This window comes from Mesoplodon bidens (genome assembly GCF_964165515.1).
Source record: "Mesoplodon bidens genome assembly, chromosome: 12".
In the NCBI taxonomy this organism is placed as follows: domain Eukaryota; kingdom Metazoa; phylum Chordata; class Mammalia; order Artiodactyla; family Ziphiidae; genus Mesoplodon; species Mesoplodon bidens.
Window position 1 is genome coordinate 20,236,583 of NC_138168.1, and position 23,924 is coordinate 20,260,506.

Genomic DNA, 23,924 nt, shown 5'->3' on the forward strand with positions numbered 1-23,924 from the left:
CTCTGAGAGGTACAGTTGAGGTCACATGGGGTTTGTCTAAGTTGCTTGGGTCTACATGGCACAGAAGTGAGGCTAAAGTACAAATGAGTTGGAACTCAGAAACAGCCTGTCAAAACAAGCTTGATTTAAAGCAGTCGCCACATAGGTTTTGTCATTTTTAAAACATTAAAAGCAACAGTGATGGACTTTATTGCAGTCACAAGCTATGTTTACTATATTAGGTGGGTGAATTCAAGCAGGTCTTATAGAAGTTCAAGGTGTTTTGTTGCTGTTTCTTTCTTCCTTTAAAAAATTCAAAAATAAAATTTCTCCAATATTAATTTTTGACATTTGCTTTGTTGTTATTATTGCACTACAAATTTACATTTCATTCGTGATATCGCTTAATTCTAATGCTCACATACTCATGTTTTGAAAAGGTGGTGAAATGTTCTTTAGAGAGCAAGGCTTTGTGTCCTCCCTCCGTCCAGAGTAAGGGGGACAGATCCCTCTCCTAAGTTTTTGCCTAACTAATCCTGGATCCTGGCCAAGGCAGTTAACCTATCCACTGCTTGGTTTCTAAATCTGCAAAATAGAGGTGTCTGATAAGATGGTCTCATGATTTTTTTCTAGATCTAAAATTTTATGATTATATCATGTGAAATGCCTATGTTTATAGGAACTGAAGAGGATTAATGGTTAATATTTGCCCTACAAAGTAGGGTTATCACCTCGTCGTTTGTAATAAAACTTTCATCTTACAAATTATTATATTGTACATTAAAGAAAATATGGCAACTACATAAAATAACAAAAAAACTGAAAAGTACAATTAACATTTGTATATTTATCTTAATGTCTATTTCTACAAATACCCAACATGCATATCCATAACTGGAATCATACTGCGTAGAGAACTGTGTATCTTTCTTTTTCCCATTGAATTTTATATTGTGAGCATTTTCCCATACCATTAAGAAAATCCTTAAAAAACAATATTTTTCTTTTTTTTAAAATTTTGTATATTAAATATAACACAAATACAGAAAACTTCAAAATGAAATATTATAAGATGAACACTCTTGCGGCTACTACCTCTCTCAGCCACCCTAGAAACACCTGTCCAACACAAGCCTCTCTCTCCCTGCTAAAATGTATTGCCCTAATGACTTTATGGTAAATGTTTCCTTATTTGTCTTTGCATTTTTACCACACAGTGTGCATCCCTGAACATTATTATTTAGAGTTGCCTAAACATATGATTTTTAATGGATGTTTATTATTCCATCCAATAAAGATACATCAGTACATGCAAGTACTTATTGGATTATTTACCCTCCTTCTTGACAGCTTATTTGTTTTATTTTACTTTTTAAATAGATGTCTGTTCACATAATGCAAAATCTTAAGGGAAAGCAGTGAAAATTCTCCCTTTCACTTCTGTCCTCCAGCCACTTGGCTATCTCTATGACCAATTTCTAGGAAGTTGTTTTTGAGGAAAAAGCAGCCTAAGAATGGTATTGATATTTTTCCACTTCAATGTTCTAAACTAACCTAAGAAGATACAAAAAATATAATATAATCCTTATTAAGGTATGCATAAGTCTCTGTAGTTTATTTTTCTTTTATATAAAGTTGGCATAATTTCTGGAGTGAGATATATAATTTTCTCTTAGGTTATTTAGATGCATAACATTGAAAAGTTGTGTGATTGGATGTGAAATAACCTCAGAAGGATGTCTAGGATCAGATTAGATGTAAATAGTGTTGTGGTGTTTTACTTTGCTTTACTGTAGAGCTGAAAGACCCAAGCTACTTTCTTTGTAACTTGGGCACAATGGAAAACCCAGTTTCTTATGTTTTGCTCCAGCAGGTCAATAAAATAATGTCATGGTGATAACCTATGTTATTCAAAAATACATAATTCACTTTGTAGGAATGGAAGAAAGGGAATTTGTTGGATGGGTTCAGGTACTCATTGGCAGAAAGGCTGAAGAACCAGGCGTGGAATTGGACAGAGCCAACACAAATTAGGAGGTCCAGGAAGTGGGGATGAAAAGAATGGTCTCATATCAAAATTGTCTCTGGATATTTTATCAGATTTGAGTAGTAACTGTGTGTCTGATCATGGAACAGCAGGTGCCTTCACAACTAGAGCTGCCCACCATGGTATTATCAGATACAATGAGCCATAAGTTTGGGCGGTTGTGTCAGTAGACTTATGATAGAAATGAAACATTGGGCCCTAGCTTGAACATGTCCAGAAGCCATAAATAAATTACATGTACATGTATCTTAAACTCTCATGTCGCCTGTCACTGTTTCACCACTGCCTTTCCATCAACTCACACCTAGGGCCTCATGGGGGAGGGAGGCAGAGACTGAGTGGTCCCCTGTGACCAAGGGATGGAAAAAGAGAAAACTTAGGCCCAGTTTACACATTAATTCTCACAATATATAAATGTTAAGGAAAGTGGGTTGCCACCATATTATAGCCTCACCCAGGGATGGAAGGACAGTCTTGAACAAATTCTCCCTGTAGGCAGTGTTATAAGTAGTACAAGCGGTCACTGACCTAGTATGGAAAGGGAAAAATGTGCCGAGGTGTGGATATTCGGGGGCTCTGAGCAGGCAGGAATGGCCTGGCTGCTTTGTCCTGGGCCTGAAAGAAGCAAAACGGGAAGATTGTCTTGGTAAGTTATCTATCTACTGGCTCTCTCATCTTCCTTTCCTCATTCTTCTGTTCCCTTGATCACAGGGATATTAATAAGGTAGTAGGATATGAACTTCTGACTCAGCTTTGAGGATAACCAACTTCTTTGAAAAGTTCAGTGAAATATTTGTGGGCCATTCAGACTCCAAGACCACATTATACATTGCTCTGTCCAAGCAATGATACATGTCTACTGATGGCTCTTATGACATTTTCCATTATTTGAGAAAGAAAATGAAGAGAAGCTTGTCCAAATTACTTCTGATAACTTTCAAGTATACTCCTTCTCTGAAAGTATCTCTAACTTAACCATCTGTACAATAACTGGGCTAGCAATCAGGGATGCAAACCTATCTGTGAACAGACAGGATAAGAAAGTTGTCTCAGCAAGGGGACAAGAAACTACCTCATTTCCCTTACCCTGAGAAAAACCAGTATGTAATCAAAATTTTTATCTTTTTCTTAAAACTGCCCAACAGGCTATATTTGACTATTTCTCAATACTACTGTTAACTCTGTCAAAACCTAAGTGAAGAATATAAGTGCTTCTTAAAGTATTTCTCCCACTTTGCTCCTTGATGAGTTTGAGCTGTTAAATAGCTGTTAACTGTCCTCCTTAGTTTAGCACTTGGCACCTCTCCTATCTAAGGACTTCTGAGACACCCTGTGCCCAGTAAAAATAAAGAACTGGAGGATTTCCTTGCTAAAGAGAAAGGGAAAAGCATAGTAACATCATTCCTTGGCCTCACTATATAATGTTTCATGGTGGGGTGTGCTGGGCGTAAGATATTCACAAGGTAAAAAAAGCAAGTCACCAACAGGAACAAGGAAGCAACAGGGAGAGTCAACATGTGGGATGAACTGGGCATTCTGGGGAATACAGGAGAGAGGAAGAGAAGGAAACCATGTCTTCGGAGGGGACTGTCCAGCTGGTGTGGAAGAGAGTGAAGCACAGCTGATCTCATCATTTTAGGTGACGCCATCCATACCACTCCCTATGACTCAAAGTAATGTGTGACAAGTCACTTTCTCATCAAATCAGCAGATTGTATCACCACTCAGAAATGGGGCAAAAACCCTGAACTCCACCACTCTGAACTCCAGCTTGAATAAAATCCACTTAGCCCTTTCTGTAGTTCAGTGACTGAGGTTATCAAGCAGATGACAAAGAGCTTCCTGCATTTTTAGAATGGCTGTAAAGAATTATTTTCATTTAACCATGAATTGAAAATAGGTAAGGCAATTAACAAAAAATGGTTAGGGGCGGTGTATTGGGCATCAGCAATTTGTGACTGACCAGAATTCATTACCCCTTCTTGACAACACATTTCTTTTAGAGGAATAATAATTGTATTATTATTATTGTTATTCATTGTTTTTTGATTCAGCCTGGTGGGCTTGTACTCCAGGGTCCCTTACACTTTCTTAACTGAAGTTTGAGTGTGTGATTGAAACTAAGTCTTGGGTCAAAGATTAAAGACAGAGAAAATGGTAAGAATTCATCTAATCCAGGGGTGGCATTTGGATCTTTGCCACCATGACACTATGCCCATCTCCCCAGGTCTGGGACCACCAGGGATACCTTGTCTTTGCACATTTCCAAGTCTGGTTCTCTAGACTTACTGCCAGATAATGAGGTCTCATATCTTTCAGTAAGTTTCCTTTGTATAAATTAACCACAGCCTATTTCTGTTGTTCACACTTATAGAACTCTAACTCATTCAGAAGTTGTACCTTACCAATAAGGCAGGTTAAAAGAAGTTGACTTTATTACTATAAGACAAGTGGTATGACCATATCAGAAGTAATACCTTACTTAATTATTTTTAAAAAAATTTAAAAGCCTGCAGAAAACATTTATTAATGATAGATACAACAATTTTATTGGGGAAAAAAAAGACTGGAAAAATATGTAATATTGAACCAAAAAACACAAAATATATTTTTCATAATTATTTCATGACAAAAATATGAAATAGATGATAGTAGATTTTTGAAAGTATATGACATAGATTGATTAATTCATTGATTGCCATTGACAGTTTGGAGCATAGGTCTTATTCTAGCTGGTATGATTTCCTCATTACTACTTGTTCCTCACTATTTAAATCCTATGGGAATTTTCTGGCTAGGTCTGTATTAAGTAGAGAGGCATAAAATTTCAGGGCTGTGGAACTTGATTTGACTCAAATCCTCCCAGAAGTGAACATTCTGTAGTGAGTTTCATCAGATGGGATTTAATTGGATCCAAAGTTCAGGATTTATTTATTTTTTCATTTGAAGTTTCAGCAACATTGATGACTTTTGTGTGGGAAGAAGGTCTTGATATATTAAAAAAAAAATGTGAAGCCCTGATTGCTTGTCACATTCCACCTGTATCATTATCCTAAAGGACCTCATCCTATTTATCAGGAGACAATATTATTACCTTTCTTTTTTTTCAAGTAATTTTTTTTTTTGGCCGTGGAAATGAAGGCTTATTTGTATCCCACATCTGAGTTGCATTCTCATAGAAATTATGCAAAACAGCAAAGAATGAGTCATAGAATATGAAATATCATAAACTTTACTACAGAAGGACTTTGAGAATTATTTCCCTAACAGTAACAAGCTGGCATAAAAAAAAGACGGAATGAAGTCTGATGTGACAATTACACTGATTTAACTCTGCTTTTTCTCAGAAGAGCCAGCACTTATCCAGCAGATAATCTCCATCTAAGGAGAGAGGTTTCTGAAGTCTTTCCTCTCATTCTACGGTGATGTCTTCCTTTGCATCTGATAAGTCCGTGTGATTACAAATTTGTGACCTAAATTGTACTCACCACAGAAAATTTACAGTAATGTTTAGTTAGTGATCCAATTTTCCATATAGCACCGGAATCTTCTTAAAAGATCCCCAAACAGAGGATTCCCCTTAAGAATGATCTTCTTAAAAATATGATTATGCCACTATTTTGCTGTAATAGGAAAGTTTTCAGGTGCAAATAATGGAAAAAATCTAACAGTTACTAAAACAAATAGCATTTTATTTATCTCACATTAGGTGAAGTCTGGCAGCAGATTTCAAGGCTGTCCAATGACACAATAAGTTCATCAAGGATGCATCCTTTTGTATTTTTCTATTCAGCCATACATGACCATACATAGCATGTTTATCGCATCACAGTCTCAAAATCTGCTTATGTTCTTCCCTGCCAGAATATAGCCTCACACCTACCTCAAAACCAATCACTGGTGAACGGGGCCAGCATTGCCATGACTGGCTAACATCAACTGTTGCTCATCTCTTGGGTTGTGGGAGAGAGGTTCCAGAGGAATTGACATTCCCTGCATAAAAGTATCTGTGCTGATCCCCAAACACAGTTAGAACAAACAAAGGGAGAATGTTGTTCTGCATGGAGTGGTAGTCTTTCCACCCTTTGCCCAGCTGGTTGCTTCTCATTCTTGAGGTCTCTCTTTAAAGGCCACATCTTCAAAGAGGGCTTTCCTGACCACATAAACTGATGTGGCCCCCCTGATTATTTTTGATCACAGAGAACTGCCCATAGTATTCTTCTTAATTAGGAATTATGCATTTTTTGCTGCATTCATTTTGTTTATAATTTTAAATATATTTAATATAAAATATAACATACAATATATTAAATATTAATGTATATCAATTAAAATTAATTTAACATATTAATTAAAACAATATTTAACATAAATATATTATAAACAATTATAAATATATTTATAATTTTATGTTATATATTTATTTTATTGTCTGTCTCCTCTTTGCCTCTATCACCTCAAGGATGATACCCCTCTGAGGAGAAAGCACTTTAATGGAACTTGTGGTTTACAGAGCAAAATAAAAACACTATTCCATTATTGGGGGGATACAATTATTAAGAAACTTAACTGAGCTACATAATAATGAAGTTGTCTTTCTTTTGGATAGATGGCAGATGAATTTACCAAAGGGAAAGAATGATTTTTCACCAATTTCCGAATCCCAGAAAAATTGGGATTTAGACGTGGGGGATGGACAAGTAATGAGAATGATATTGTAGGAGGTGGGTTAATCCCTCAAGTGTGATGGCCGACTGAGCACTAAAGAGACACAGGCAGAAATGACAATGACAACAACAATAATAAGAGCACACGGTTACTGGGTGCTCACAAGGCATCACACAGAAGTCTAAGTAACACTTACGGTGACTCATTTATTCAGGGTATTTTTGTGGGGGTGGCTGCCCTCTGAAACACCAAGATTTTTTTTCACATCTTTATTGGAGTATAACTGCTTTATAATGGTGTGTTACTTTCTGCTGTATAACAAAGTGAATCAGTTTTATATATATATATATATATATATATATATACATATGTTCCCATATCTCTTCCCTCTTGCGTCTCCCTCCCTCCCACCCTCCCTATCCCACCCGTCTAGGTGGTCACAAAGCACCGAGCTGATCTCCCTGTGTATGCGGCTGCTTCCCACTAGCTATGTATTTTACGTTTAGTAGTGTATATATGTCCATGCCACTCTCTCACTTTGTCACAGCTTACCCTTCCCCCTCCCCATATCCTCAAGCCATTCTCTAGTAAGTCTGTGTCTTTATTCCCATCTTACCCCTAGGTTCTTCATGACATTATTTTTTCTTAAATTCCATACATATGTGTTAGCATACGGTATTTGTCTTTCTCTTTCTGACTTACTTCACTCTGTATGACAGACTCTAGGTCCATCCACCTCACTACAAATAACTCAGTTTCGTTTCTTTTTAGGGCTGAGTAATATTCCATTGTATATATGTGCCACATTTTCTTTATCCATTCATCCGTTGATGGACACTTAGGTTTCTTCCATGTCCTGGCTATTGTAAATAGAGCTGCAATGAACATTTTGGTACATGACTCTTTTTGAATTATGGTTTTCTCAGGGTATATGACCAGTAGTGGGATTGCTGGGCAATATGGTAGTTCTATTTGTAGTTTTTTAAGGAACCTCCATACTGTTCTCCATAGTGGCTGTACCAATTCACATTCCCACCTGCAGTGCAAGAGTGTTCCCTTTTCTCCACACCCTCTCCAGCATTTATTGTTTCTAGGTGAAACACCAAGATTTTAAATAACCTGTCAAGGTCACTCTTTCACCCACGCTGTCCATTTCTCAAGCCCATGCCCTTGACCACTATCTCCTTTGGATCAGAGATGGTTACTGTGTAGGATTACATTCTCCTTTTCTTATTCTACTTCCCTCTCCACATCCCCAAGTCTTCAGTAAGTTTTGTTAAATGCTATACCTTGGTTAGCTTGGTTTTAGCTTTGCTTTCTGTGTCTAGGGAGGGACCTCTGTTAGCACATACCAGGAAACTTTGGGTGGGCAATGCTGGCTGATTCAAGTGACCTGCAGTGACCTGGAGCAGGGGATGAGTGACAACCAGCACAGTGGTGTGGATTGAGAAACGTGCCAAGACAAATGGAGATAAACAGCCAAGGACTTGGAGAAGGGCACCCTCACAAAAGTATGGAATTGTAGTTATATGGAAGCTTAAATTATCTTATCTGGATTTGTAAATAAGAACCTCAGAAGGCAGAGAACTTGTCTATCTTGATGCATGAGTCTCTGGCATCCAGTTTCCATCCCTAGGACTTAATGTAAATTGGGCATAACAAAATCCCACCTTGCTGCTAATTCCGAATCCAGCCCCCCATCTTATCCTGTCCATGTCTTGGACACTGTGAAGAGGGGGTTAGATTGGTCAGGTTGCACAGACCCTAAAGGTGTCCTTGCAGGGGAGGCCTTTGAACAACACAAAAGCCGTGACCAGATGTCTCAAAGGTGGTGCACAGAGAGAAACTCATACCTGGAGTGCTGAACTGGAAATTTCAGCAGCAATTATGAAGATTTTTGATGCACCTGAAGCAGAAGAGAAATATGTTTTGCTCAAATGCCATGAAAAGAGAGGGTTGTATCTCTATAACCCCTAAATCCACTGGAGGGAACAGGAGGGATTGAAAGGCCCTTAAAGCCCCATGCATAGAAGCTGCACAGCTTTTCAGGAATCTAACGCTATATGAAAAGATAGCTAAATGTTGAGTTATTATTATTTGCCAGACATGTTTATTTAATTCTCACAACTCTGTAAATCAGGGGTTCTTCTCCCCATTTTACAGACTCCAGCACCACGTTTCTTGTCTGCGGTACTACAACTGGTCAGTGGTGGACCTGGGAGAACTCTACTTTTTCTTGCACTCTGTTCAGCTTTTACAGAAATTCTCAAGGTTCTCTTCCAACAGGAGACCACACAAGCCCATAGATCGATGTGAAAGTTGTTATGACTCAGATGTTTAAATGAAAATTCTGTGCATGATGGGTCATATACAGGTTGCGGACAGATTGCTAACTAATCAAGTAAACTAATAGAACTGATTTACCTTTTGATGTGGCAGGAAAGATCCCAGAAACAATGTGCGGACAAAGCAATGCACTTGACTTTTTCACTTTAAAAAGAAACTTCTTAAAAGAATATGGGATGTGGGAAAGAAACTCTAAAGATGCTATATTTAATGTGAATTTTTTGTTAAAGCATGTATTTTCAGTAGGGACTGACAATAAATTAATACATTTATCACTGTAAACTCAGTGTAAACTCGGGTAAGTACAAAATGACCATTTGTTATACTGCTGCTATACGGTTTGCTTTCTACATCTGGCTGCCCTACGATCTTACCAGTGTAACAACCAATTTTCTCTGTCGGGAAGAGTTTACTATAAAGTTCCCTGATTAATTCCTGTTTTCTTTCATTTGCTGCCCCGTTAACTCTTGTAAACGAGCAGTTATCTCATAGTCAGAACAGTGGGAGTGGGGGGAACCACAAGGATACATAGCTCCACAGTCCTGTGCTTTTTCAACCAACATTCCACTGTTATTGATGGAATGGGGATTTGGGTTTTGCTCATTTCTGCAACAAACCTCGATTGAGAGCGTACTGCTTGCCAGGTATTGTGTGTGTAAAGATCAGAGAACAAGACTGACCCCAGGCCCTGCTTTCATAGAGCTTTTATTCCAGAGAGAGCAAATAGAAAATAAACAAAATGTAGAGACAAGCCATAGGGGTGGGTGCTCTGTTGACACAGACAATAGAGAATGAGATAAAGAGCAATTGAGTAGGGGGGAGCTTTAGCTTGTGCTGCCAGGTCGGGAAGGCTGCTCTGACTGGGTTTCCTTTATTTTTATGTTTACTTTTTTACAAAATGCATATTATTACTCCCGTTTTATTTTTAATTTTTAATTTTTTTAAAACATCTTTATTGGAGCATAATTGCTTTACAATGGTGCGTTAACTTCTGCTTTAGAACAAAGTGACTCAGCTATACATATACTTATATCCCCATATCCCCTCCCTCTTGCGTCTCCCTCCCACCCTCTCAATCCCACCCATCTAGGTGGTCACAAAGCACCCAGCTGATCTCCCTGTGCTATGCAGCTGCTTCCCACTAGCTATCTATTTTACATTTGGTAGTGTATATATATAGTCACAAAGCACCCAGCTGATCTCCCTGTGCTATGCAGCTGCTTCCCACTAGCTATCTATTTTACATTTGGTAGTGTATATACGTCCATGCCACTCTCTCACTTTGTCCCAGCTTACCCTTCCCCCTCCCTGTGTCCTCAAGTCCATTCTCCACATCTGTGTCTTTATTCCTGTCCTGCCCCTAGATTCTTCAGAACTTTTTTTTTTTAAGATTCCATATACATGTGTTAGCATACAGTATTTGTTTTTCTCTTTCTGACCTACCTCACCCTGTATGACAGACTCTAGGTCCATCCACCTCACTACAAATAACTCAGTTTCATTTCTTTTTATGCCTGAGTAATATTCCATTGTATATATGTGTCACAGATTCAACACACTCCCTATCAAACTACCAATGGCATTTTTCACAGAACTAGAACAAAAAATTTCACAATTTGTATGGAAACACAAAAGACCCCTAATAGCCAAAGCAATCTTTTTTTTTTTTTTTTTTTTTTTTGCGGTACGCAGGCCTCTCACTGTTGTGGGCTCTCGCGTTGCAGAGCACAGGCTCTGGGCGTGCAGGCTCAGCAGCCATGGCTCACAAGCCCAGCCACTCCGCAGTATGTGGGATCTTCCCAGACCGGGACACGAACCCATGTCCCCTGCATTGGCAGGTGGACTCTCAACCACTGCACCAACAGGGAAGCCCCAAAGCAATATTGAGAAACAAAAATGGAGCTCTAGGAATCAGGCTCCTTGACTTCAGACTATACTACAAAGCTACATTTATCAAGACAGTATGGTACTGGCACAAAAACTGAAATATAGATCAATGGAACAGTATAGAAAGCCCAGAGATAAACCCACACACATATGGTCACCTTATTTTTGATAAAGGGGGCAAGAATATACAATGGAGAAAAGACAGCCTCTTCCATAAGTGGTCCTGGGAAAACTGGACAGCTACATGTAAAAGAATGAAATTAGAATACTCCCTAACACCATGCACAAAAATAAACTCAAAATGGATTAAAGATCTAAATGTAAGGCCAGACACTATAAAACTCTTAGAGGAAAACATAGGCAGAACACTCTATGACATAAATCACAGCAAGATCATTTTTGACCCACGTCCTAGAGAAACGGAAATAAAAACAAAAGTAAACAAATGGGACCTAATGAAACTTAAAAGCTTTTGCAAAGCAAAGGAAACCGCAAACAAGACGAAAAGACAACCCTCAGAATGGGAGAAAATATTTGCAAATGAAGCAACTGACAAAGGATTAATCTCCAAAATTTATAAGCAGCTCATGCAGCTCAATATCAAAAAAAAAAAAAAAAAAACAAACAACCCAATCCAAAAATGGGCTGAAGACCTAAACAGACATTTCTCCAAAGAAGATATACAGATTGCCAACAAACACATGAAAGAATGCTCAACATCACTAATTATTAGAGAAATTGAAATCAAAAGTAAAACTACAATGAGGTATCACGTCACACCAGTCAGAAGGGCCATCATCAAAAAAATCTACAAAAAATAAATGCTGGAGAGGGTGTGGAGTAAAGGGAACCCTCTTGCATTGTTGGTGAGAATGTAAATTGTTACAGCCACTATGGAGAGCAGTATGGAGGTTCCTTAAAAAACTAAAAATAGAACTAGTATACGACCCAGCAATCCCACTACTGGGCAAATACCCTGAGAAAACCATAACTCAAAAAGAGTCATGTACCACAATGTTCATTGCAGCTCTATTTACAATAGCCAGCACATGGAAGCAACCGAAGTGTTTATCGACAGATGAATGGGTTTCCTTTAAATTGTACTCTCCTTGATAAGAAGGAGCCAAGTCAGGCTCTGACCCTCTTGAACCTCTAATCAGAGGAGAGACCAACGACACGTCCCTAAAACTCTGAGTCTTAGTGTTTTTCTCTCCAAACCTAGAAACATAACAACTTTATAGAACTGTGAAGAACAAGAAAATAATTTGTCAAGTAACTTTGTACATGGGAATAGAAGAACCATATTCAGCCAGTGAATTTAGAATGCATGTTAATTATCTCACTAAACACAAAATATAAAAGGTTATACAAAGGTCAGTTGTTGTATGTCTTTCTTTTTATTATTATTAAACTCCCTTCCCCACACCCCTGTAGTCCCCAGGTCAGCCTTCTGTACTCCCCCTTTCCTAAGATGACCTCCTGGGAATGTTCTGAAGCCCACTTAAGCTGAACGTGGAGAAAAGAGCACGCCTGCTTCTTTTGCCCCTGTGCTCTCCCATTTCAGCTTTCTCTCAGTGCTGGCGGTGATATAACTTTCTGACGTTCCAAGCAAGGACTTTTGTTACATCCTTTGATTGTTCTCCTTTACTCTTAGCAGGCACTTGGATGCTCAAAGCACACTTGGACCCTCTCTGTGGGCAAGAGCAGAACCAAACTGCACGAGTTCTTGACACGGCGACTTCCCGCCTGGCTAATGTTAAATTATTTATCTCTCTATGTTTCATCTCTGAAGTGGGGATAATAATAGTACTACCTCATAGGATTGTTGTGACGAGTGGTTCACTGCCGGTAAAGCCCTTCAAATAGTAAGTACTCCATAAATGTTGCTTCTTTTATAGCGCATTTCCTTGTTCTATCCTTTCTTTCTCATTTATCTTATCCGCCCCTTTGCCCTCTCATCTAAGCTATTGACATTCCCTTCAGTAGAGCCACTCCACACAGCCATATACAAAATTGTCTTAATTGCCTGTAATTCCTTCATTTATTCACTCCATAAGTATTTATAAATCATTTACTATGTATGTGTCATTGCACTAGTAGCTATGGCAGATTCCTAAAATAGAAAACACAATCTGCAGTTGGTAAGGTCAGGATCCAGTCGAGGAAAGGATTCATATATGTGCAAAATGCTAAACAACAGTATGGATTAAATAACCATATAAACTAATGCAAGAGGAGTCACAAATTATTACCTGGGAGTTTTCCACTTAGCAAACATGCATGCAATTCTTTACTGCTTTAAAATTTTACATGCATGTTTTCAGGCTTAGGTGGTATTTATTTGATTTTCCCTTTGATCCTTAATTTCATCCTCTCATTAGATTGAAGTACCTTTGAGAAGGGGGGAGCAGATCTGAGGTGGAGCTGTTAGTACCTAGGCTCTGTGGACAGAAGCATCTCTGCTCTGCTACTTGCTAAACATGAGATGCTGGGAAAGTTGCTCAGCTTCTTTGAGGCTCATTTCCTCTCTATAAAATGGGGATATAATAGCACTTTTTTTGGGTAAATGTGAAGGCTGAATGATATAATCCATGTAAATGCTTAATGCAAAGCCTGGCACTTGTAAGTGATCAATAAACATAAGCTATAAGCATAATTGCTTTTTATAGAGCTTGTGTTAAGTGAAAAATCTGTATAATTCTCAAAGTGTCTAGTACAGTGCTTTGTAAATAGTAGAAAATGAATTCATTTTATTTATTTATTTTTGAATTAATTTTATTATGTAAGTTATAGATAATGAAAACTCCATGCTCTCCCTCAAAAGCTTACAATGTATGATACTTTAGTATTTACTAACACAAGACTTGAAAACTTACAAAAAAAGAATTATTCATATTGAAAGCAGTAGCCAATGTTCTCCCAGTAAATATCTTGCTTCAGAAAATTCTTGTACTGATATTATCTAATTTATTGGAATGTTAAATATTTATTACCAGACTCTAAATGAATAAACAAACTTATCAGAATTTGTAAAGAGAACAGAGCAAGGTAAAAGTTTTTGCCTCTAATGCATTTTCTTTTGAAGGAGAGCAGAATGATTTAAACATTTTCAAATGCTATTTCTCTTTAGAAATTGGTTGATGGGCTTTTCAATGATTGGAGGCATGCCAATTCTCAAGTAACTTCAAATGTGGATCTATAATTAAAATCAGAAATTTGAACCACAGAAACATATGTTCTCGACATGTTCCACTATTTTTCTCATTTCTTTGAATATTTTACTTCTTGATTGCATCTATCTATCTATCTATCTATCTATCTATCATCTATCTGTCTATCTTCATGGACTGGATGCCAGAAGTCTGCAGAAACGCCCACGCCTGCAGAGAGCCTGACGGCCTGGGTGGCAGCCACGTGGCAGGCTCAGGAAGGCAGGCTGACCTCCCTTGTCAGCTGGGATCCTTCTCTTCTCTTCACAAGCTCAGGATCATGTGTCCTGCCTGGGGGCCCGTCCTCAGCGGCATGCGCCGGTGCCAGGCCGTGGACTTCCAACACTGCCGAGTGGGCTTCCCTGACCTGGTGGTGTGGAGCCCCCAAAGTCATCGCGTCAAGCTGCTGGAAGTGAAAGACCCCGGCGACAGCCTTTCGCAGAAGAAGGTGACCCGGATGGACCAGCTGCGCCGGCAGGTCTGCCACTTGGCTGCAGTCAGAGCCGAGAGCAGGGGCCCCGACTGAGAGCTGTGGGCTTGGGGGTACCCTGCTAAGATTTTCAAAAGCGTTGTGTCACTTATTTAATTTTGATTTTGTCATTGTCATAATAAACTTGCTAGTTTAAGGGAAAAATCTATATATAATACATATATATTCTGCTTACTGTACATATTTGACACTGAGACTTAGTGAATATATAAGACTTGTAATGATAATCTGCTATAGGCTGCTGCTTTGGGGTGAATATAGAAATCCAAGGACGGTAGAGATGATTCTTCTCTTTCCCTGCTGCAAGGGAGGCTAAGATGTAATGACTCACCTTTTCCATTGTTGGAAATTAAATCTGCCTCTGAAAGCAATTTTGGTTTTATAAAGCCAAAGTTTACAGAACTTCTGAAATCATTCGCAGGAGCCACTTGAAAACGAATCGTCACAGAACTGATACCTGAATGAGAAGGAGTGATCCTTCCTGGGCTCAGGCAAGTCAGGCCAGTGGCTCCTCATTTTGCTTCACAAGACACAGAGGACAGGAGGGATGGCTGAGGGGCCCTTGTCATTGTGCAGGCCAGGCTGAAGCAGCCTTGGCCTCGACCTGATGTCCTCTGCACACAGAGCCTCAGGGTCGCGGGCGATGGCCTGAATGCTTCCACACCTGGATCAAATGCCAGAAACTAAGTTATTAAACTAGAAACCTGGAGAGTCCTATAGAGGTGGCAACCCCAAACCACCAGGGTTGAAATCTAAGGAACATTTCTCCCATCTAACCTGAAGAGTTGGGAGGAAAAGGGGGGAAAAGGGGGTCTTTATAATCTATAATCTGAGTCCGGCTGCTGATTGCATTTTATTAAATGTGGGTATGAAATCTGTGCTTTGTGAAATGACTGCTTTCTACACCTCTGCATTTTCTTTACTTCCCCATTCGTGGCCTCACTCTCCTAAGAGTGATTTCTGTTGAAGTAACTAATCAAAACAGTATATTCAGGGAAAATAATGGTATATTTGGTATAGTTTCTCATCAAAACTGGAGGGGCTAACGAAGCATTTTGGGGAGGAAAGAGGAGACCATTAATTAGACAATGGAGGAATGTTAATTAAAAGCACCAAGGCGTTCACTGCTGTAAACATAACCCAGAGCAGAATATTCTGTAAAACGTGATGTTCAAAGCCAAGTCAACCCTTCGGGCAAAAACGACTCTTCTTTCTTGTCTTTAAGAGTCAGAATCCTGAAAGCCACATACCTTCCAACATCTTGAAAAGTGTAATCATTTCTCAGAAGTACTCAGGCTGAAGTGTGATTTTAAAGTTCTGTTTAGACATAAGACTCAAGCCATTACACCTGTGTGTTTACTGAACTTTTTATAGATGTGTATGTACTGGGCAAACACTGATATTGTCTTCCTTGAGTACATGGTGTTCTGTGCCCCAAAAAGGTTTGCTGCCTCTGTGTGCTGGTCTTAAATGTCAAGGCTGCTGGGGCAGTAGCCCTCCTACCCCAGCGAGCTTTGTGCAAACCCACTAGAATTAAACAAGAAGCAAAGTTCATGGGAACAGAGTAAGGATACTAAGGTGTCCTTTTATGCACAAACCCTGTCTGCCTCCATGCTGACCTCACATACAGCTTAAAACACCAAACACCATTTAATCACATGATTGTCGAGAGGCAAAGTCACTGTATAACTACTGATGTGTTCAAAGGAATTAACATGTAGTTACTATAAACAACATGTTCTATTTTGTGGAACCTATGCAATTAACTTGTCCTAGGCTAATAAATTAAATATAGCATACGCTCATATTACAGCTGCGAAATCACTAGCCTCTATACTCAGTGCAGAAGTAGGTGTCTCCTGCTTTGAGCAAGTTATGCACATGATCCCATTTACTAAATAGATATTTTAGGAAGTTTAAACATATTTGGTTATGGGAGAGAAGCTGAGGCAGAAGGAGGAAAAAGAGTGAAATGATGCTAAATCATTAGACACTAATTTGGAGTTGAAATAGAATGGCAGTAAAACATACAAATCTGTATGCATCTATAGTGAATAGTCCACACGTGCACATGACACTTGCAGAAATTCAGATTAGAGGCAATTCATTGGGAACATGACTGTCACAATTAGGAAGGCATCCCTGTGCCATGCCCAGGAAGTTCTTGCTATTTTAGGATGTGTTAAAAAGAGAAGACCTAGGACTTCCCTGGTGGCGCAGTGGTTGAGAGTCCGCCTGCCGATGCAGGGGACACGGGTTCGTGCCCCGGTCCAGGAGGATCCCACATGCCACGGAGCAACTAAGCCCGTGAGCCACAACTTCTGAGCCTGCGCATCTGGAGCCTGTGCCCCGCAACAAGAGAGGCCACGACAGTGAAAGGCCGGCGCACCGTGACGAAGAGTGGCCCCCGCTTGCCGCAACTAGAGAAAGCCCTCGCACAGAAACGAAGACCCAACACAGCCAAAAATAAAAATAAATAAATAAAAATTAAAAAAAAAAAGAGAAGACCTAGTGCCTCTCAGCTTAGGTGAGAACTGCTAGCAGTGCCAGCCCTGAAGTGGATCCAGCAGGCCCATGGTCTTGGAGGACTCTTAGCTCCCAGCCAGGGACACTTCTTTAGCGGTTCCTGTAAGAGAAAGGGACGGTGCCCTCTGTCATGTGACAGTTACTCATTCTGGTTGGGGGGTGGTTAAATGTTAAGCTCAATGACTGGAAGGAAGGATTTTCTTTCCCTGTATCTTCAGCTTGACTGATAAGTTGTCCACCTTATCTCAACATCTGCCAGCAACCTAGGAAATGGTCCATTTGCTTACAGAGGTAGGAATCGTACATTCTTATTTAGAGCTGCCCCTGTAATTGCTCACCCACTCTCAACCTTACATAGGTTACCAGTGAAAGCAGGTGGGAAGGGGGTATGATTGCTGTCTACCTGGAAGCAAGACGGAGGCAGACACTCTTCAGGCATTAGTGAACTGGTGTCCCCAGGCAGCTGTGTAAAGACTTTAAACCAAATATTTTACATTTGGTGGAATCTTTTGCACATGTGCTGGAGTATTTGCTTTTCCTATGTAACAGTACATTCAATAAGGCGTCAGTTCATGGTTTTTCACTGAAGTAAAACCCAGTGGCTAGTCTAATAACAAAAGGAACTGTAGGACAGATAGCATTTTCTTGATTATTTTTATATTTTAAAAGTAAAATATAGACTTAATTTAGTTTTTGAATTAAAGAGAAGTCTTATTCCTGGCTATTTAGACATAGCAGAACCTTAAATTGTATAAATTGTATAAATGGCAAATAAAGCTCTTATATCTTCAACACAATGTAATTAGTGAATACATTATATGAAAAATTTTGTAGAGCAAGAGTATTCATTTAGGTTAAACTAGTCTATGAATTGATTTTATAAACCTATTTCTATTCCCGAGTTTGTTATATTTTAAAAATGTTGTCATTGTAAAAATTTAGTTTTTACTGATGTAATGCTTGCTTCTATTTATCCCTCCTTTTAGTGGCATCATGTCTTATTCACTTTTGTACACTAACACTATGTCTGGTATTTAGTAAGTTATCAATATCGATAGGATATTCCTGCTGAAAAAAATAAAGCACGAATAAGTAAGTAAAAGGGTACAGAGATGACCACTATCCTTTACGGAAGCTAGACAAAGCCTGTCCACTTGCCAAATGATTGAAAGCACTCCTGTAAGCCTCTCTATTTATATGCCCTCAATTACTTTCACATCTGGGCAACCTTCTGGAATTTTCTGTGTGAGCTGATGCTTATTATTTTAGGGTGATCTTATGGTACATAAATTAATTTTAACATCCATTTGGCTAACCTTGAAACCTAGTCTGTTGTGTGTTACAGGCTGAATGGTGCACCAACCCCCCTGCCAAATTCATATTTTGAATTTTGAAGCCCTACCTCTAGTACCTCAGAATATGACTGCATTTGGAGATAAAGTCTTAAAAGAGGTAATTAAGTTAAAATGAGGTCATTAGTGTGGACCCTCATCCAGTATGACTGGTGTCCTTATAAGAAGAGGAAATTTGGACACAGATAGATCAGAAGAGCATGTGAGGTCAGGGAGAAGACGACCGTATACACACCCAGGAGAGATGCCAGGAGAAACCAACCCTGCTGACACCCTGATCTCAGTGTCTCGGGGCTAGGAATGGGAGTAGTTTAAAGGACGGTCAGAAGGGCTTCTCTGAGGAGTCAACCTTTATGAAGAGTCTGCATGAAGTGAGGGATGCAGACGTGTGCCACACAGGTACCCCGTCAAGGAAGGAATTTCTGCCCCAGGTGCTGGAGAGCTGTCAAAAGACAACCTTCAGCCTCGGAATGTTCAGGGGGGTCTCTCTCAAGGCCGTGTCCTTCCTGAAGGTGGCCCATGTCCAATGATTCATCAAGGTGGGGATAGAAAAGCCCAAACAGGACCTACCTGGTGGGAGATTTCTGTTTTGGAGTCTCCCTCCTAGGGCTAGCTGAGGCTGCTAACACTACCTCCCTTCCTTTCCCTTCTTTTCACAGCTGATTCCAAGAATACTCCCAATAAATATTCATATCTAATGGTCAGAAGCTTGTTTCAGAGTGGGCTTCCTAGGGAACCCAACCTGTGACAGGGAGGGAGCCCTGTGCACATCAAGGAAGAGCATTTCCTTGCAGAAGAAACAGTAAGTACAAAGGCCATCAAACCTCTACCCATATGGTAATGACATAGCTATACAAAGGAGGGACAGAGCAAAGGTGCTTGGCTTTGTATGGCCATCCCAATGGGACCAGCTAAGGGTGGTACAGAGCTGGCTAAGGAAGGTATTAGATAGGGATTTCCTAATAGGGTGTAGTCAGAAACTTCCTCGAGAGGGAGAAGTCAAAAAAGGAGACACACATGGAGGTGGTTTTGATTTTGAATAAAAGTGTAAATCCAACAGGCTTCTTTGATACTTCTAGGACTCTGAGCCCTATGCATTCTCCCACTGATGTATTGTATTGTTAGAGTGCTCCTCAATCTCAAGGATGTGCTTGACCAGTTTTCAAGTCTAGATCCCATATCTCCTCTCCAACTCTCTACAAGCTGCCACCTCCTCCTCTTCCTCTTCTTCTCCTCCTCCTCCTCCTTTCTTTGACTGTAATCTTCTCACATATTTTCATTTTTCCATTCAAGGCTCCCAGAAGGGAAGGAAATAGCTTTGTCCAGCCTAGGGCACTAATTGATATATTAGGACTTCAAAAATTCTGTTAGTTATAAAGAAATTATGGAAGTTAATCACGGAAAACAAGCAATATCCCCTCAACCTCATCTCCCTAAATAACAAAATAAAGCACAATGCCTTGAAACAAGCTCAAAGAGAAGATGGTTATAGAAGCCAATTTTCTTCACAAAGGGAAATAATTTCAAAATTAAGTCTTCACTTTATTTACATAGGAAGTAGGGGAGAAGGTGTGCATGAAAATTAGACATGGCTTGAATTTTATGACTAAAAATATCCCATAGTGCATGTTCTGATTTTCAAACCATTACTACTATTCTTTCTACTTATGTCTGTATTAGGATGTCTGGTTCATAAATTAATAAACACCTTAATTGTTTACTCAAGACTGTGTTGGATTTTTGCAATTCCCTTTGAGGGAATAAGTTTAAATTTGTGAATCTTTACAGATTCAAGATGAACTATGATCATCTGTGTGACTAGAATGAACCATATGTGGGGGTGGTGAGGCAGCCATTTCAGCTCAGGATTATTTTTGGCTTTTTATTCCTCAGAACAATTCTTTCCTGCTTACCTCTCACAACCCCACAAGGATGGTGTAACATAACCTATTTAGGATTGATGATGGAAGTTTAGGATTTCTTCAGAGTAAGAACAGGTTCTAGGGCCCTAGGAGTATTAGGAAAAACAAGAGTTGAACTTTATTACCAGAACATTTTCATCACCTCCAAAAGAAATCTGTACCCATAAGGCATTCCCCATTGCCCCTCCCCTACTCCCTGACAACCACTAATCTACTTTCTGTCACTATGGATTTGCCTATTACCTAATACATATTTTAAATCCCTTTTAGCTTAATACTTTACTAACCTTTAAAAATCCTCCCTCTTTGCTATAAATAGCCTTTTTAGTTTAATTTAAATGGCTCTCTACTAAGCTGAAAGACTTCTAATTTAGGGAGGTTCAATGAAGAACCATGCATTTGATTCCATAAATTCTTACACTGGAAGATATACAAAGATTCATGCTTAGCTTTTCCTCTTTTATTTTGATTTTTCCCTCAATATAAATCCAATTCAAGGATACAGAATACTAAAGAAAGGGAAAAAGAATATAAGAAGCATGTAGAGCAGAAGGAGAAGGAGAAGGAGGAAGAGGAGGAGGGGAGGGGGAGGGGAGGAGGAGGAGGCGGGGACGGAAGTGGAGGAGGAGAGGGAGGGGAGGGGAGGGGGAGGGGGACTATGACAGTATCATAAAGGAAAGAAACTTATATTATAGAAACTAAAGAAGAAACAACCACTGATTGATTCTTAAAAAAAAAAAAATATGCCATGCCCCCATTCTGCAAACAAAAAGGGATGAAAAACTAGAACCAGATCTTACATGATGAAACATTTTTTAAGTTTCACAGTCTAGGACAAGACCTCCAAGTCATATTTCAAAGAAACCCTGTATTTCCCTTTTAAGCTCTAATTCCTTTTAATAAGGCATCTGATTTGGGGTGTGAACTTTAAATGCTTTCTTAGTCATGAAGAAAGAAGATACAGCAATTTCATCATTTTGGGGAAAATAAGAATATCCTTTTACTCTTTATAAAGTTTCAGAGATAGCTAACACATATATATGGAATTTAAGAAAAAGAATGTCATGAAGAACCTAGGGGTAAAACAGGAATAAAGACACAGACCTACTGAGAATGGACTTGAGGATATGGGGAGGGGGAAGGGTAAGCTGTGACAAAGAGAAAGAGAGGCATGGACATATATACACTACCAAATGTAAGGTAGATAGATAGTGGGAAGCAGCCGCATAGCACAGGGAGATCAGCTCGGTGCTTTGTGACCGCCTAGAGAGGTGGGATAGGGAGGGTGGGAGGGAGGAAGACGCAAGAGGGAAGGGATGTGGGAACAGATGTATATGTATGACTGATTCACTTTGTTATAAATCAGAAACTAATAAAAATAAAAAATAAAAATTAAAAAAATATATAATTGCTCCAAACTAGAACAACCCAAATGTTCAAAATAAAATAATCAATGGTCAAAAATAAAATAAAATAAAATAAAGTTTCAGAGATAAGAAACATCATTTTACAGAAGAACAAAAGAAAAAATTTGATTAAAAGTAAGATTATGAGTTTTTAATTGTATAAAGGTAATTTGAGCTTAACTAGGAACAGACTACATAACACCAACTATACTAGAACAGCATGTAACAAAGAGAAGTCTATTGCCTGTCTTTCCTGATTTCCAACTTAAGAAACTTTGTTTTGAATTATTTCTTCAAGGAAGATTAACTGAAATTCTATATATTAAATTTTAACTCAAAAAATATCACAAACTATGGATGAGAAATGTTGCTTCTAAAAGTTTTGGTAGGGGCTTCCCTGGTGGTGCAGTGGTTAAGAATCCTCCTGCCAATGCAGGGGACAAGGGTTCAAGCTCTGGTCCGGGAAGATCCCACATGCCACGGTGCAACTCAGTCCGAGCGCCACAGCTACTGAGCCTGAGCTCTAGAGCCCACAAGCCACAACTATTGAAGCCTGTGTGCCTGGAGCCCGTGCTCTGCGAAAACAGAAGCCACCGCAATGAGAAGCCCTCGCACCTCAATGAAGAGTAGCCCCCGCTCGCTGCAACTAGAGAAAGCCCCCACGCAGTAACGAAGACCCAACACAGCCAAAAATAAACTTAAAAAAAAATAAAATAAATAAATAAAAGTTTTGGTATTGCAAAACAGTAGATTGAATGTTAGAAACAAACAAACATAGAGAAGTTATTTTCTATACCTCTAGGCTTGACTACCAGGAAGAGTTTCGATGAAAACCTATAACTTCAGAGTAAAGGATGTCAATTTCCAAATTTAGATGATACCCCTTTCATAGAACAATGGGATCCATTGATTCTGGGTTGGTCTTAGTGATTTCATTGATGAATAAAGTTCAGCGCCAGTGTCACTGAGTGACTTCCAACATTAGGTCAAGAGAAGTCTTGCAACTTCTTCCTCGGTCTCTTGGAACATTTGCTCTCTGTGCTCTTGAGACTCTCCCTCTGAAGATAATGGCTCTTAGAATCCAGCGGCTCTGCAGGGAGAAGACCCAGCTGCACTGAGAGACAGGATGCAGATGCGGGGCTAACAGCCCCAGCTGAGCTCTCAGCCGACATCCCATCCAGCTGAGCCTTCAAATAATTACAGTCCAGCCAATCTCTGGACTGCAACTGTGTGAGGGGCTCCAAGAACTGCCCAAGTGAGGACTTCTTGAATTACTGACACTTCACATTGTAAACAAATAAAATGGTTGTTTTATGCTGTTAAATTTCGGGGTAATTTGTTATGTCACAGAGTTAATCGGAACAGTCTGGTTTTGTCAGACTGCTCTAGCAACTTCTGCTACATCAAGGCTTTCTCCGATGAGGCTGTTGGATTTGCAAGGATAGGATAACCCAGTTTGGAAAACTTGCAACAAAAAGTCATATAATTATGAGGTAATTCTGTAACACCAGAGTGAACTTTAAGTGATTTTGTTGCTTGGTGAAGAATCTCCTTAAGTCTCTATCTTTTATGTTTTTATTACATCTAATGGTCAAAAAAAAAAAAAAAAGAAAAACATTCTACATAGTAAGGTCCTTTACCTTCACTCTGTTCTTGATCTGAGTGATGTTAGACTGAAGGGATCAGTACGCTACGTGCTTCAACTTTGCTCCAGACCCCCTACCCTCCTCCTCCTCCTGGGAATGGCTGCCTTGATTATAGCACTCCCGGATCTTGTCAGGACTTGGGCAACCCCTGCTCAGAGTTCATTTCTGGGAAGGCTGTCCTGATGCTGTCTTGCTGACATCACAACCCACGTGTGACTAAATGCTGATCTGCTCAAAATATTTTCGGACTTTAGCCTAGGCCACCTACGCTGCCTCTTCTCCCTCCTTCTTGTGTAATCAGAGCTTGGGGGATTTATTTAACTACCATTAGCTCAAATGTTAGAAGTGTGTTCCTGCCATATCAATCAGCCCCTGTTTCCTGTCTGGAATCCTCTATATCCAGTTGAAGTATATTTTGGTTCTTATTTCTGTATAGCTCTTCACTA